Below are 14,632 nucleotides of genomic sequence, written 5' to 3' on the forward strand. Positions count from 1 at the left end.
CCTCCTACCTCAAGCCGCACCCCCATCTCCTACCTACTAACCTCATCGCACCCCCTTGACCTGTCCATCCTCCCTGAGCTGACCTATCCCCTCCCTAACTCCCCACCTACACTCACCTTTACTGGCTCCATCCACGCCTCTTCGACCTGTCTGTTTCCTCTCCACCTATCTTCTCCTCTATCCATCTTCTATCCGCCTCCCCCCTCTCCCTATTTATTTCAGAACCCCCTTCCCCTCCCCCATTTCTGATGAAGGGTCTAGGCCCGAAACGTCAGCCTTTCTGCTCCTATGATGCTGCTTGGCCTGCTGTGTTCATCCAGCTCTGCACCTTGTTGTCTCAGATTCTCCAGCATCTGCAGTTCCTACTATCTCTTATGCAGATTTTAATGCAGGTTTTTTTTTTGGATAGAGTAAAGGGAATGTGGGTCTGGGCGGGATGCTCTTTGGAGGGTCGGTGTGGACAGTATGGGCCAAATGGCCTGCTTCCACACTATAGGGACTCCATGATTCTATGGCAAGTGACACACCCAAGAAAAACCACTGGCTAAAGTATTCTGAAAACTTTGGATGTTTTTGACTTATCAACCCTAGTATTAGTTACTAGCCTGAGTAGAAGGAGCTATATTCAGGTTGCCTTTTAATGCAGGCCTTAAGGAGGTAGAATTTCTTCTCTCAGAAGGTTATGAAACTGTGGAATTCTTTACTGCAGAGATACTCTTGAGGCTGGGTCATGAAGTAGATTCAGCGCCGAGATGGATACATTTTTAATCAGTAAAGGAATCAAGTGTTAGAGAAAAAGACAGGAAAGTGGTATTGTGGATTATCAGATCTAATTGAATGGTGATGCAGAATTGATAGACTGAATCGACTGCATCAGATCAGATCCTACATCTCATGGGCTTTCTTTTTCTTTATTCATTCACGGGGTGAGTCCATCGCTGGCTAGGCAGCCTTTATTGCCCATCCCTAATTGCCCAGAGAGCAGTTAAGAGTCCACCACATTGTTATGGGTCTGGAGTCACATGTAGGCCAGACCAGGTAAGGATGGCAATTTCCTTCCCTAAAGGACATTAGTGAACCAGATGGGTTTTTCCTGACAATCAGCAATGGATTCACAGTCATCATTATATTCTGAATTCCAGATATTTGTTGAATCCAAATTCCACCATCTGTCAAGGGAGGATTCGAACCCGGGCCCCCAGAACATTATCTGGGTCTCTGGATTAACAGTCCAGTGATAATACCACTAGGCCATTAACTCCCTGAGGTCTTGTGGTGATAATGTCTAAGGCTAACACATTAAGGATCAATTTTCTAATGTCCTTATAGAGTCATAGAATCATACAGCATGGAAACAGACCCTTCAGCCCAACTCACCCAAGCTGACGAAACCCCCTCCTACCCATGTACCTGTTCAAATGTCTTATATGTTCTTTAATTGTACCTGTGTCTACCACTTCCTCTGGCAGCCCATTCTATATACGCATGCCCTTCTCTATTGCCCCTCAGGTCCCTTTTAAACCCTTCCCCTCTCATTTTAAATCTGTGCCCTCTAATTTTGGACTCCCCTTCCCTGGGGAAAACATCTTGGCTATTCACATTATCTATGATTTTATAAACCTCTGTAAGGTCACCCCTCAGCTTCCAATGCTCCAGTGAAAAATGTCCCAGCCTATCCAGCCTCTCCTTACATTCAAACCTTCCAATCTTGGTAACATTCAGGTAAATCGTCTTTGCATCCTTTGTGGTTTAATAACATCCTTCCTATAGCATGGCAACCAGAATTGTATGCAGTACTCCAAATCTGGCCTTACTAATGTCTTGTACAGCCATATCATGAAACCCCAGCTCCTGTACTGCTCGATGAAGGCAAGTGTACCAAATGCCTTCTTCACCACTCTGTTTACATGTGACGCCACTTTTAAGGAACTTCGTACCTGCACCCCTGGATCTCTCTGTTTGACAAAACTCCCCAGGGCCCTTTCATTAACTGTCATGGTTTGTCTTACCAAAATGCAACACCTCCCCTTTATCTACATTAAACTCCACCTGCCATTCCTTGGCTCACTGGTCCAGTTGATCAAGATCCCATTGTAGCCTTACATAACCTTCTTCACTGTCCACTATACCACCAATTTTGGTGTCATCTACAAACTTTCTAACCATGCCTCCTATGTTATCATCCAAATTATTTCTATAAATAACGAACAACAGTAGACCCAGAACCGATCCTTGCACACACCACTGGTTACAGGCCTTCAATTTGAACAACAACTCTCTACCACCACCCTCTGTCTCCTACCAACAAGTTAATTTTGTGTCCAGTTGGCTAGCTCTCCCTGGATCCTATGTGATCTAACCTTACTCAGCAGTGTACCATGCTTGTCAAAGGCCTGGCTAAAGTCCACGTAGACAGTGTTCACTGCTCAGCCTTTATCTATGCTTTTGGTCAACTCTTCAAAAAATTCGATTAAAATGTGAGACATGATTTCCCGTGAGACATGATTTCCATGCACAAGGCCAAGCTGACTATCAGTTTCGCTAATCAGTTTCTGCCTTTCCAAGTGCATGTAGATTCTGTATTTCAGAATCCTCTCCTTCAACTTACCCACCACTGATGTCAGGACCACCGATCTCAAGTTCCCTGGATTTTTCTTGCAGCCTTTTTTAAATAATGGCACAACATTAGCCACCCTCCAGTCTTCTGGCACCTCACCCATGGCTTTCGATGATGTAAACATTTCTGCTAGGGACCCTGCAATTTCTTCCCTGGCTTGCCACAATGTCTTGGGATACACCTGATCAGATTCCAGGGATTTATCTCCCTTTATGCATTTTAATACATCCAGCGCTTAGTCTTCTGTAATGTGGACCCCTTTCAATATATCACTATACATTTCCTAACTTACATATCTTTTTCCACAGTAAATGTTTCCTTTGGGGAAGGATGTCTGCCATCTTTGAACCAGTTTGGCCAGCATGTGGCTTCAGGTGCACGACAATGTAGTTGACTCTTAACTGCTCTCTAAAATAGCATGACAAGCATCCCAGTTCAACAGCAACTGGGGACTTGCAACAAATGCTGGCCTTGTCAATGCCACCCACATCCATGAACGAATGTAGGAGAAACAACTCCCAATTCATAACGCTATAGGAGTAATCATTATGAATGATAAGCTTGTAAAAAAGGTCACAATTATCACAAGAACAAAGAGATATGAAAAGACCTTTTTATCAAGGGGCTTATTAGCACGTACAATGTTTCATCGCAATTGGGCAGAGACAATGGAAAGGTTTTTACAAAGGATCAATTCATAATGCCATTGAGTCATAGACATATATATAGCAAGGAAACAAAGCTTTTGGTCCAACTCATCCATGCTGAGCAGATTTCCTATGTAAATCTAGCACCATTTGCCAGCATTTGGCCAATATCCCTCGAAACCCTTCCTATTCATATACCCATCCAATGATGGAAGAGGCCAGCACAGCAATGCAAAAGATAAGGCTGAAGCTTTTGCAGCAATCTTCAGACAGAATTATCAAGAGGATGATCCGTCTCAGCCTCCTTCAGTGGTCCCTCGCATTACAGATACCAGTCTTCAGCCAATTTGACTCACCCCCATGTGATATGAAGAAATGGTTGGAGACACTGAATACTACAAAGACAATGAGCCCTGACAACATTCTGGCAATAGTACTGAAGACTTGTGCTCCAGAACACGCAAATCCTCTCGCCAAGCTGTTCCAGTTCAGTTACAACACTGGGCATTTACCTGACAATATGGAAAATTGTCCAAGTATGTCCTGTACACAAAAAACAGGACAAATCTAACCTGGCCAATTACTGTGCCACCAATCTACTGCTCAGCAATAACCTGCTCAGTGACGCCCAGTTTAGGTTCTGCCAGGGCTACTCAGCTCGTGACCTCATTACAGCCTTGTTCAAACATGGACAAAAGAGCTGAATTTCAGAGGGTAGGTGAGAGTGACAGCCCTTGACATCAAGGCTGCATTCAACCGAGTGTGGAATCAAGGAGCTCTAGCAAAATTGAATCAAGGGTATCAGGGGGCAAACTGTCCAGTGATTAGAGTCATACCTGACATACAGGAAGATGGTTGTGGTTATTGGAGGCCAGTCATCTCAGCTCCAGCACATCTCTGCAGGAGTTCCTCAGGCTAGTGTCCTAGGCCCAACCATCTTCAGCTGCTTCATCAATGACATTTCCTCCATCAAGAGTTCAGAAGTAGGGATGTTCGCCAATGATTGCACAATGTTCAGCACCATTCGCATTCCTCAGACACTGAAGCAGTCCATGCCCAAATGCAACAAAATCTGGCTAATATCCAGGCTTCGGCAGACAAATGGCAAATAACATTTGTGCCACACAAATGCCAGACTATGACCATCATCAACAAGAGACAATCTCACCACTACCCCCTAATATTCAATGGTGTTACCATCACTGAATCACCCACTAGCAACATCCTGGGAGTTATCATTGATCAGAAACAACTGGACTCACCACATAATCACAGTGGCTACAAGAGCTGGTCAGAGGCTAGGAATACTGAGGTGAGTAACTTTGACTCCCCAAAGCCTGTCTGCCATCTACAATGCACAAGTCAGGAGTGTGATGAAATACTCCCCACTTGCCTGGATGAGTGCAGCCCCAACAACACTCAAGAAGCTTGACACCATCCAGGACACAGCAGCCTCTTTGATTGGCACTACATCCACAAGCATCCACTCCCTCCACTGCCGACGTTCACTAGCTGCAGTGTGTACTATCTACAAAATGCACTGCAGAAATTCACCAAAGATCCTCAGTTAGCACCTTCCAAATCCATGACCATTTCCATCTAGAACAACAAGGACAGCAGATATATGGGAAAACCAAATCCTTCAATTACCCCTCCGGGCCAGTCACCATCCTGGCTTGGAAATATATCACTGTTCCTTCACTGTTGCTGGGTCAAAATCCTGGAATTCCCTGACTAATGGCATTGTGGGTCAACCCACAGCAGGAGGACTGCAGCGGTTCAAGAAGGAAGCTCACCAAAACCTTCTCAAGGGCAACTAGGGATGGGCAAGAAATGTGGCCAGCCAGCAACGCCCACATCCCACAAAAATGAATAAATTAAAAAACAAAATATGTGGATTGTGGTCTGTAATTCACTCCACATTCGGACCATCCTCTGTTTAAAGATTTGATTTTTAACCTCCTCTTTCAAACATTTTATCAACATTTTAAATTTGTGTCCTCTCATCACCATCTTGCTGACCACTGGAAGCATGATAGCTATCTTCATTTATGATTTCCTTCAACAGCACCTTCCAAGCACTTGACCTCTCAAAGAGAAAGACAAGGGAAGCAGACATATGGGAACATCTCCATCTGCAAGTTCCGCTCCAAGCCACTCACCGTCCTGACTTGGAAATATATCACTGTTCCTTCACTGTCGCTGAGTCAGAATCCTGGGATGCCCTCCCGAATACTGCAATGGATACAACTGCAAAACTGCAAGGAACTGACTCATCATCACTTTCTCAAGGGCATTTAAGGATGGTAATAAATGCTGGTCCAGCCAGCGGCGTTCACATCCCATGAGAAAATAAAGAAAAATTGGACAGCATTTTATGACAACACGGGAGTGGGGAAGCTGTTGACAAGTGCCACTTTCTGGTCACTGTACATAATGGTGATGTTCCATCCATATTCCCTAATTGTTGTAGAATGTACTGTACGATTTAGTTGCTTTTTAAGTTTTTGTTTTATGAATTCCTTTCCTATGAAACCCTCATTTCTCGCGACCAATGAAAGTCCTACCATTTAGCTTTTCCCACCTTTACTTGGTGAGAAAAACTCTGTCCTATCTTTACTCTGAAGAGCTAAATCCATGAGTGTCACTGGCCTAATGAAGCCTGTTGTATCTCCTGCTAGTTTCTTCAGGAAACAGTCTTTCCATCCTGTCTTGAAGCAGGAGTTTTATTTTTAAAGTTACTGCTGCCTAGGTACAAATTCTGCACTGAAGGCTTTAAACTACTAGGAGATTTCTTCCTGCCAGTTTGAGGAACCAATGATTTTCAGGACAGTGTGTAAAGGGAGAAACATCCATTTATCTTAATGTGAGGTGGGTGATTCAGACTTGCTGTAATTCATTCAAAACCTAAACTTCTGGCTAGCATAGAGTATTCTGTCTGGTGGAAAGTTGGCAAAGAATTTGCTGACATCAAAGAAATATCTACAAATCTTGGAAAATCTGAAATAACAACGGAACATCCTGAAAAATAGGGGTTGCAAATTAGAATTATAAGTAAGACTGAGCTTTTGAAAAATTCCCCTGCTCTAATTACTTTCAGAGTCTAAACTTTCTGTAAGGTGCTGAAATAGTCCATTGCATTTCACTGAAACTGCTAATAACTTCTCGAGTCTGTGTATGCACAAAAGTCAAAAGGTTGTTCTCAGTGATTCTGTACTGCTCCAGAAATTGTGCTTTGTAGGCTCTACCAGCTCCAACTCCACCAATTGCAAACATTGGTAAATCATTGAATTGACTACAACAGACTAACTACTGTTAGATGTGTTTCTGTGATTTAGCAGCATTTGCTGAACAACCCCGAATATGCTGAAAGCTACTCTAACAACTGATTGAACATAATCAGTCAGGCTTGCATTGTGATAACAAGGTGTAGAGATGGATGAACACAGCAGGCCAAGCAGCATCAGAGGAACAGGAAAGCTGACCTTTCAGGTCTAGACCCTTCTTCATTGTGTCTCCTTTATACTTTCTGGAAGTGACATATTTTCATGTTCACCAACCTTTTCTCAGCAAACAAAAGAAACACGTTAAAGTCTTGCATCTTTGTTCATTACTTGGGAGATTGGGGCAGCACAGTGGCTCAGTGGTCAGCAGTGCTGCCCCACAGCGCCAGGGGTCCAGGTTCGATTCCACCCTTGGGTGACTGTCTGTGTGGAGTTTGCATGTTCTCCCTGTGTCTGCGTGGGTTTCCTCTGGGTGATCCAGTTTCCTCCCACAGTCCAAAAGATGTGCAAGCGAGGTGGATTGGCTATGTTAAATTGCCTGTTGTGTTCAAGAATGTGTAGATTAGGTGGGTTATGAGGGATGGGTCTGGGTGGGAGACTCTGAGCAGTGGTGTGGACTTGTTGGGCCAAAGGGCCTGTTTCCACACTGTAGGGATTCTAAATCTAAAATTGGGGAAAGTATAGTTCCTTGTTGCTTTCTCTGTATTAATGCCACATCCAAGTCAGTGTGTCAACCAATCAGTACCCTTCCCTTCTGTATTATAAATTGTTGTGATCATTTGAAAGATGGCATTCTTGCATATGTCCTGATGTATGGAAGACAGGACAGCTTTTATAACATGGATCTTTTCTGTACTCTTCAAGTTCTGTACTACTAAGTCACTGTTAGGTGAGATCATCAGCTGTTATGCTTCTTTTCTTGTACTGAAAGAATTTTAATAGTTTGTACTGTTAAATGAGGTAAAACTGGGTTTTTAATCACATCTACTGCTAAATGTAAAATAGAGTGGATGGTAGAAAACAATGGGAAATTAATGGGACCATTCATAAGTGTCAACATTATCTTCCAGAAATAGATCATATGATTAAAGCAGAAAGTAGCTATATGTTTTGAGTGAACAACAAAAACAAGAGCACATTTAATATAACAATATGTTTCAAGACACTTCATAGAATCATAGAACCCCTGCAGGGCAGAAACAGGCCATTTCGCCCATTGAGCTCACACCGACCCTCTGAAGAGTATCACACTCAGCCCCACCCTATCCCTCTAACCCTGCATTTCCCAATGGCTAATCCACCTAACCTACATGTCCCTGGATGCTTTGGGCAATTTACCATACCAATCCACCTAACCTGCACATCTTTGGACTGTGGGAGGAAACTGGAACACACAGAAGAAAACCACTTCACAGAAGCAATATTCTTCTTTGGCCCTGGAAAGCCAATTCTGTCTTTGTGGAATGTAAAATTTCTACATGATGATACAAAAATGCATATATTTTAAAAATATCCTAATTTTAAAAAATGATTTTTTAAGCTTTTATCCTGGCTCCAAGTACAATGACTTATTTAAATATCAAATGCTCTAAGTTAAATTAAAAGTTAAGTATGTGAAGTGCTTTAACTTGTTTTTGACATGGAAGAACTATGGACAGAGGAAGATCCGTTTAACTCGGTGATAGATTTAGAGAGGGGAAAACCACACCACTGAAATGGCGAGGTCATCATGGGCAGTTATCTTTGAAGTTAATGGTGATCTCTGCTACTTCACAGCTGGCTGCAAAATACAGACTGTCATATGTTTGCTTTATTTCAACAGGATCTTAGCACTGTGCTGTGATCCACAGTGGAAAATTACATGTATCTGACAAACATTAAGCAATGTTATTTAGCATTCATTCCTTCAGATGAATTGTCAGAAACCACAGTATCGAGCCTACCCATAACTCATGTTATTTAAATAAGAGTACGTGACATCTTTGAGGATGATACACAGATATCAAAATGGTTTATTTTCATTATTTTGCAACAGGGAATGCAAAGGTCAATCAATGAATTATTGCAGTGCAGAAAGAGACCATTTGAACCATCATGCCTCTACTGGCTCTCTGAATGAGCGTCTCACTTACTACCTTCTCCTGTCTTCTTCTCATAACCCTGCACATTCTTCCTTTTGAAATAACAGTCTGATTACCTTTTGATTGAACCATTCCCCATCACCCTTGCAGGCAGTGTATTCCAGATTAAACCACTTACTGAGTGAAAAACTTTTCATAGAATCATAGAATCCCTACAGTGTGGAAACAGATCCTTCACCCCAACAAGTCCACACTGACCCACAGAGCATCCCAACCAGACCCATCCCCCTATAAACCACCTAATATATACATCCCTGAACACATTGGGCAATTTAGCATGGCCAATCCACCTAGCCTGCACATCTTTGGACTGTGGGAGGAAACTGGGGCACCCGGAGGAAACCCATGCAGACACGGGGAGAATGTGCAAACTCCACATTTGCCTCTCATTAATTTTAGCAGTTACTTTGAATCTGTGCCATCTCATTCTTGACCCTTTTATGAACGGGATCATTTTCTGCCTATTTTCTCCATTAAGACCTCTCATGATATCGAATGCTTCACTACAATCACCTCTCAGCTTCCTCTTCTTCAGAGAGAGTAGTTCCAGTTTTGCCAATCCATCTTCATAATTGATTTTTTCTCATCCCTGGAACCATTCTTGTAAACTCAACAAATTCTTTCGAAAATGCTGACACTAATGAATGGACCCATTAATTTCCTATTATTTTCTGCCAACCACTAAATGCTACAAACAGTTTGTATGAAGCAGAGACTTGGTCAATAATCATTCATAACAGGCCATACATTTAGAGGAAATAGTAGCTTTTGTTTTGAGTGAACAACAAGAACAAAGAGTTATATTACATCTTTAATGAAATGTTTCAGGACTTGGGCTTTAAAGGATGTCTTAGAGGAGGAAAGGGAGGTGGAGACTATAGTGATTATAAAGAATAAAAATCACTTAGAGAACTTGGAGAAATATCTTATGGACTCTTACCAAGTTCCCAAGTGCTCTTTATTCCTCACAATCACTACAGAGAGGCTTTGGGATGATGCTCCGGAGCTTGGGACCAGTACAACTGAAGCTGCATTCACTAATTGTGAAGCAAAAATAGATGGACAAACAGGTTGTGGGAAAGTTACAAACAGTATACAGAGAGATATTAATAGGTTACACAAGTAGGCAAGAAGTTGGGGAGGTGATAGCCAAGTGGTATTATCGTTAGACTATTAATCCAGAAATTCAGCTAATGGTCTGGTGACCCGGGTTTGGCAGATGGTGGAATTTAAGTTTAATAAAGAATCTGGAATTGATAGTCTAATGATGACCATGAAACCATTGTCAATTGTTGGAAAACCTATCTGGCTCACTAATGTCCTTCAGAAAAGGACACTGCCATCCTTACCTAGCCTGGCTTACATGCAACTTCAGACACAGCAATGTAGTTGACTCTTAACTGCCCTCTGGACAACTGGCGAGAAGCAATGAATGTTGGCAAAGCCAGATATGCCCACATCCCATGACTGAATAAATAAAAAACAATTGGGAAATAGAGTATAACATGGTAAGATGTGAAGTTGTTCATTTTGGAAGGGAAAACAAAAGGAGTATTATTTAAATGGAAAAAAAATCTGCAGGAACATTGAAGCATAGAGGATGGGAGAAGGAGGAGATCATTTGGCCCTTCGAGCCTGCTCTGCCATTCTTCATGATCATGGCTGATCATCCAACTCATTAGCCTAATCTGCTTTCTCCCGACAAGATTTGATCCCATTCACCTCAAATGCTATATCTAACTGCCTCTTGAATACATTCAATGTTTTGGCATCATCTATGTCCTGTGGTAATGAATTCCACAGGCTCACCACTCTTTGGGTGAAGAAACGTCTCCTCACCTTCGTCCTAAATGGTCTACTCCGAATTCTCGTACTGTGACCCCTGGTTCTGGACACACCCACCATCGGGAACATCCTCCCTGCATCTACCCTGTCTAGTCCTGTTAGAATTTTATAGGGCTCTATAAGATACGCCCTCATTCATCTGAACTCCAGCAAAAACTATCCTACCTAGTCAATCTCTCTTTATATGTTAGTCCCACCATCCCCGGAATCAGCCTGGTAAAACTTCGCTGGACTCCCTCGAGAGCAATAGTATCCTTCCTCAGAGAAGGAGACCAAAGCTGCACACAATATTCTAGGTTTGGCCTTACCAAGGCCATGTATAACTGCAATAACACATCCCTGCTCCTGTACTCGAAACCTCTCATGACGAAGGCCAACATACCATTCGCCTTCTTTACTGCCTGCTGCACCTACATGCTTACCTTCAGCGACTGGTGCACAAGGACACCCAGGTCCCGCTGCATACTCCCCTCTCCCAATTTACAGCCATTCAAATAGTAATCTGTCTGAGCAGAAAGCTGCAATAGAAAGGGACTTGGGAGCACATGTGCACAAAACACAGAAATCTAGCACAGAGGTGCAGCAATAATCAGGCAACTAATGGAATGTTAGCCTTCATTTTAAGGGGGTTGGATTAGAAAAGTAGGAAAGTCTTATTGCAACTGTACAAAGTGCTGGTGAGACCACATCTGGAGGACTGTGAGCAGTTTTGCTCCCCTTATTTAATGAAAGATATCATTTCGGTAGGCAAATCTAGAGTTTTGGAAAAAATGTCGGAAAGTGGATATGAAGAATGTCAGATTAACCGACTGAATGACAGAGCAGGCTTGAGGTGCCAAATGGCCTACTCCTGTTCTTATTACTTCTGGTGTTAGATATCCTCAATAGAGCAGAATTAAAGGAGTGTAGCTATCTTAGAGGGTTGTGAGACTGGAGGAGATTACAGAGAAACGAACATTCAAAACTTGATCCATTAACTTTATTCTGAACTCCAAAATTTAGCATGGTTCACCCTCTACTGGTTCAAACTATAGCTGTTGTCCACAATTCATTGTGTTCCTCTCTTTACTGTCTGGCTCAGCATTGCATAATACCTGTGGTCAACCATCTGTTCGTCTCCTTTCCTTGAATTTTTCCCACTGAGCAAGGCTTGAGGCATTAGGTCACCCACAAGCTAATGTCATGCATTTGATGCAATGGATGCTGTGCTACTTCCTGATTTATGAAATTTAGCCTTCAATTTCTGTAGTTGGTGATTTAAACATGTAACCAGGTTGAAATTTGGATCTTGATTAACCTTGTAATGTACAAACATGAGATGAACTGCTATGCTGGCCATTGCGCAAAACAGGAAGTGTTAAATAGAAGAGCTTGAGTAGGAGGCTGAATTAGGCAATCAGATGTGCAAGTATGTACCAGTACAAGCTATTTAGCCCTCCCAATTTTACAGTTGTTATAATGACCACAAAATGATAGGCCTTCAAATTGAATGTTCTAACTTCTGCTTTAATTATTTGATTAGCTATTCTATTAAGCAACTGAAGCTCCAAGGGTATGACTTGGGGTAATATCCGGTCAGAGCTGGATTCTGTAAGGTGCATAATAGTCTAAATGCTATTTCCATGAAGCTCATGGTGGAGGGCTTTATGTCGTGAGCAATTTTTGGCTATTTGCAATTTGTATATTATCTCCATCTTACATATCTTGCAGAGGCATGCAAAATCAGCGTCATTAATTTAAAAAATTATTTAAAGATAAATTGAATTCATCGCACAATGTAACACAGGAGGAAATTAATCATGTCAGCTCAGGCTCCCTTTTGGATGGATGATTCTTTGAATAAATCTCTCTTTAGCATTTGAGCGATATTGACTCTCCAGCGCAGTACTGAGTAAGTGTTGCACTGTCAGCATGCTGTCTTGCAGATGAGATGTTAAGCTGAAGTCCCATCTACCCTTTCAGGTGGGTGCAAAAGGTCCCTGAACTGTCTTGAAGAAGGGCAGTCAAGATATCACCAGAGTCCTGTCCTCACCAAAATCTTATTATCTGGTTATTATCTCATGCTATTTTGGGAAGCTTGTTGTAGATTGGCTGCAGAAACTTTTACATTACAACAATGACTACACTTCCAAAGTGCTTAATTGGCTGTAAAGTGTTTTTCAGCATCCTTCCGTGCCTGCAAGGGGCAGCATTAATGCAAGCCTTGTTTTTGTTTTCAGAAGAACACATTTCAGTTCCCATTGAAGATTAGATATTTGTACTTCATGTTAGAGAAACAAATTCTCCCTGGTACTTAAGTACTGCAATCTGATGATATTGGGATAAATGGAGTAGTAATTTCACTGTATTTTGAAATCTTTCAAACTGTAAGTAGCTTGCATTACTCCATTTTACTTCCTTTCCTTTAGCATAATAAAGTTCTGATTGATTGTTAAGTGAAATCTGCAGCATTACGTGCTTGTGTTTCAAAGAAAGACCACCTCAACGTATGAAAACATCAAGCCAGGTTTCAGTCTGGCATCTGACGAATGCAGTAATAACATCAACTAGAATCCTAACAACGACCAATTGCAGTCATTAGAACACTTAAGAAATCCTCAGAAAAAGGAGCTTCAGGAAAGGAAATTCAAACTGCAGCCATAGTACAAAGAGAACGTATTTCCTTAGAATTCAATAAAAAATGAAGCATGGGTCAACACAGCCAAGAAGTTTCTTTCTCAACTTTTGATGAGGAGAATCAGACTACTAGAGTTCATGAATTGTTTTGTCAAATGGAGAGGTATTACCTTAGACTTCAAATTGAGGAGATAAAGAGAGGAAGATATTGAAAGACACTTATGCCAGCTGATGATACAACTTGACGTCCAGAAGAGTCAATGAAGGATAAAATATCAATTTTGAATTGATGGAATGCATGGAGGTTTCAAACTGATCCTATTTTATATAGATCCCATTATGGACTAAGTATTGATGCAATAAATGTAGAAGCTTTAGTCAGAGTAGTGAAACAACTTCATATGGAAGAATAAAGCAAAAATACTGTGAAAACTGGAAATTTGAAACGAACACAGAGAAAGCTAGAGAAACTACACCAAACATGCTCATTTCTCCAGCATTCCCAGTGTTTGTTCCTTAAAGAAACAGTTTTATTTCTATCTTAGGAAATGACTTCACTGATTCAAAAACATTGGCTTCATCTTCTATTGGAACAATCAGTAGAAATAGAAAATAAAATGACATTTTCAGGAGGAATATACTGGATTGTTTCCTGATTGCGCTCTGTTGTGTTCTGATAGCTGTCCCACAGAATTAGGGCACCCTCCACCTTCTCCAAGACTTTGAATTCCCCAGCCCCCAACATTTCATCTTCACCATGGACATCCAAAACCTGTACACCTGTATCTCACATGCAAATGGCTTAAAAGCCCTTCACTTCTTCCTCTCCCTCAGGCCCAACCAGTCCCCCTCCATCGACAACCTCATCCGCCTAACGGAATTTGTCCTTGCCTTTAACAAATTTTCCTTTAACTCCTCCTGCTTCCCACTGGCACCATCCCTCGCCTCTTCGTCCGCTATATCGATGACTGTATCGGCGCTGCCTTATGCTCCCATGAGGAGTTTGAACAGTTCAACTACTTTGCTAACACCTTTCACCCCCAACATCAAATTCATCTGGGCCAACTCCAATACCTCCCTCCCCTTCCTGGACCTCTCGGTCTCCATATCTGGTAACCGTCTCAGCACCAACATCTATTTCAAACCCACCGACTCCCACAGCTACCTGGACTGCACCGCCTCTCACCCACCCTCCTGCAAGAATGCAATCCCCTACTCCCAATTCCTCCACCTCCACCGCATCTGCTCCCAAGATGGGGCATTCCACTCCCGGGCATCTCAGATGTCCTTCTACTTCACAGACTGCAACTTACCCCCTCCATTGATCCATAATGCTCTCAGCTGCATCTCTTACATTACCTGCACCTATGCCCTCAAGCCCTCTCTCCCCAACAAAATTTAGGACAGAGTTCCCCTTGTCGTCACATGCCATCCCACCAACCTCCGCATCCAGCACATCATCCTCCACCACTTCTGCCACCT

Source organism: Rhincodon typus, chromosome 7 (assembly GCF_021869965.1).
Source record: "Rhincodon typus isolate 14 chromosome 7, sRhiTyp1.1, whole genome shotgun sequence".
Taxonomy (NCBI): domain Eukaryota; kingdom Metazoa; phylum Chordata; class Chondrichthyes; order Orectolobiformes; family Rhincodontidae; genus Rhincodon; species Rhincodon typus.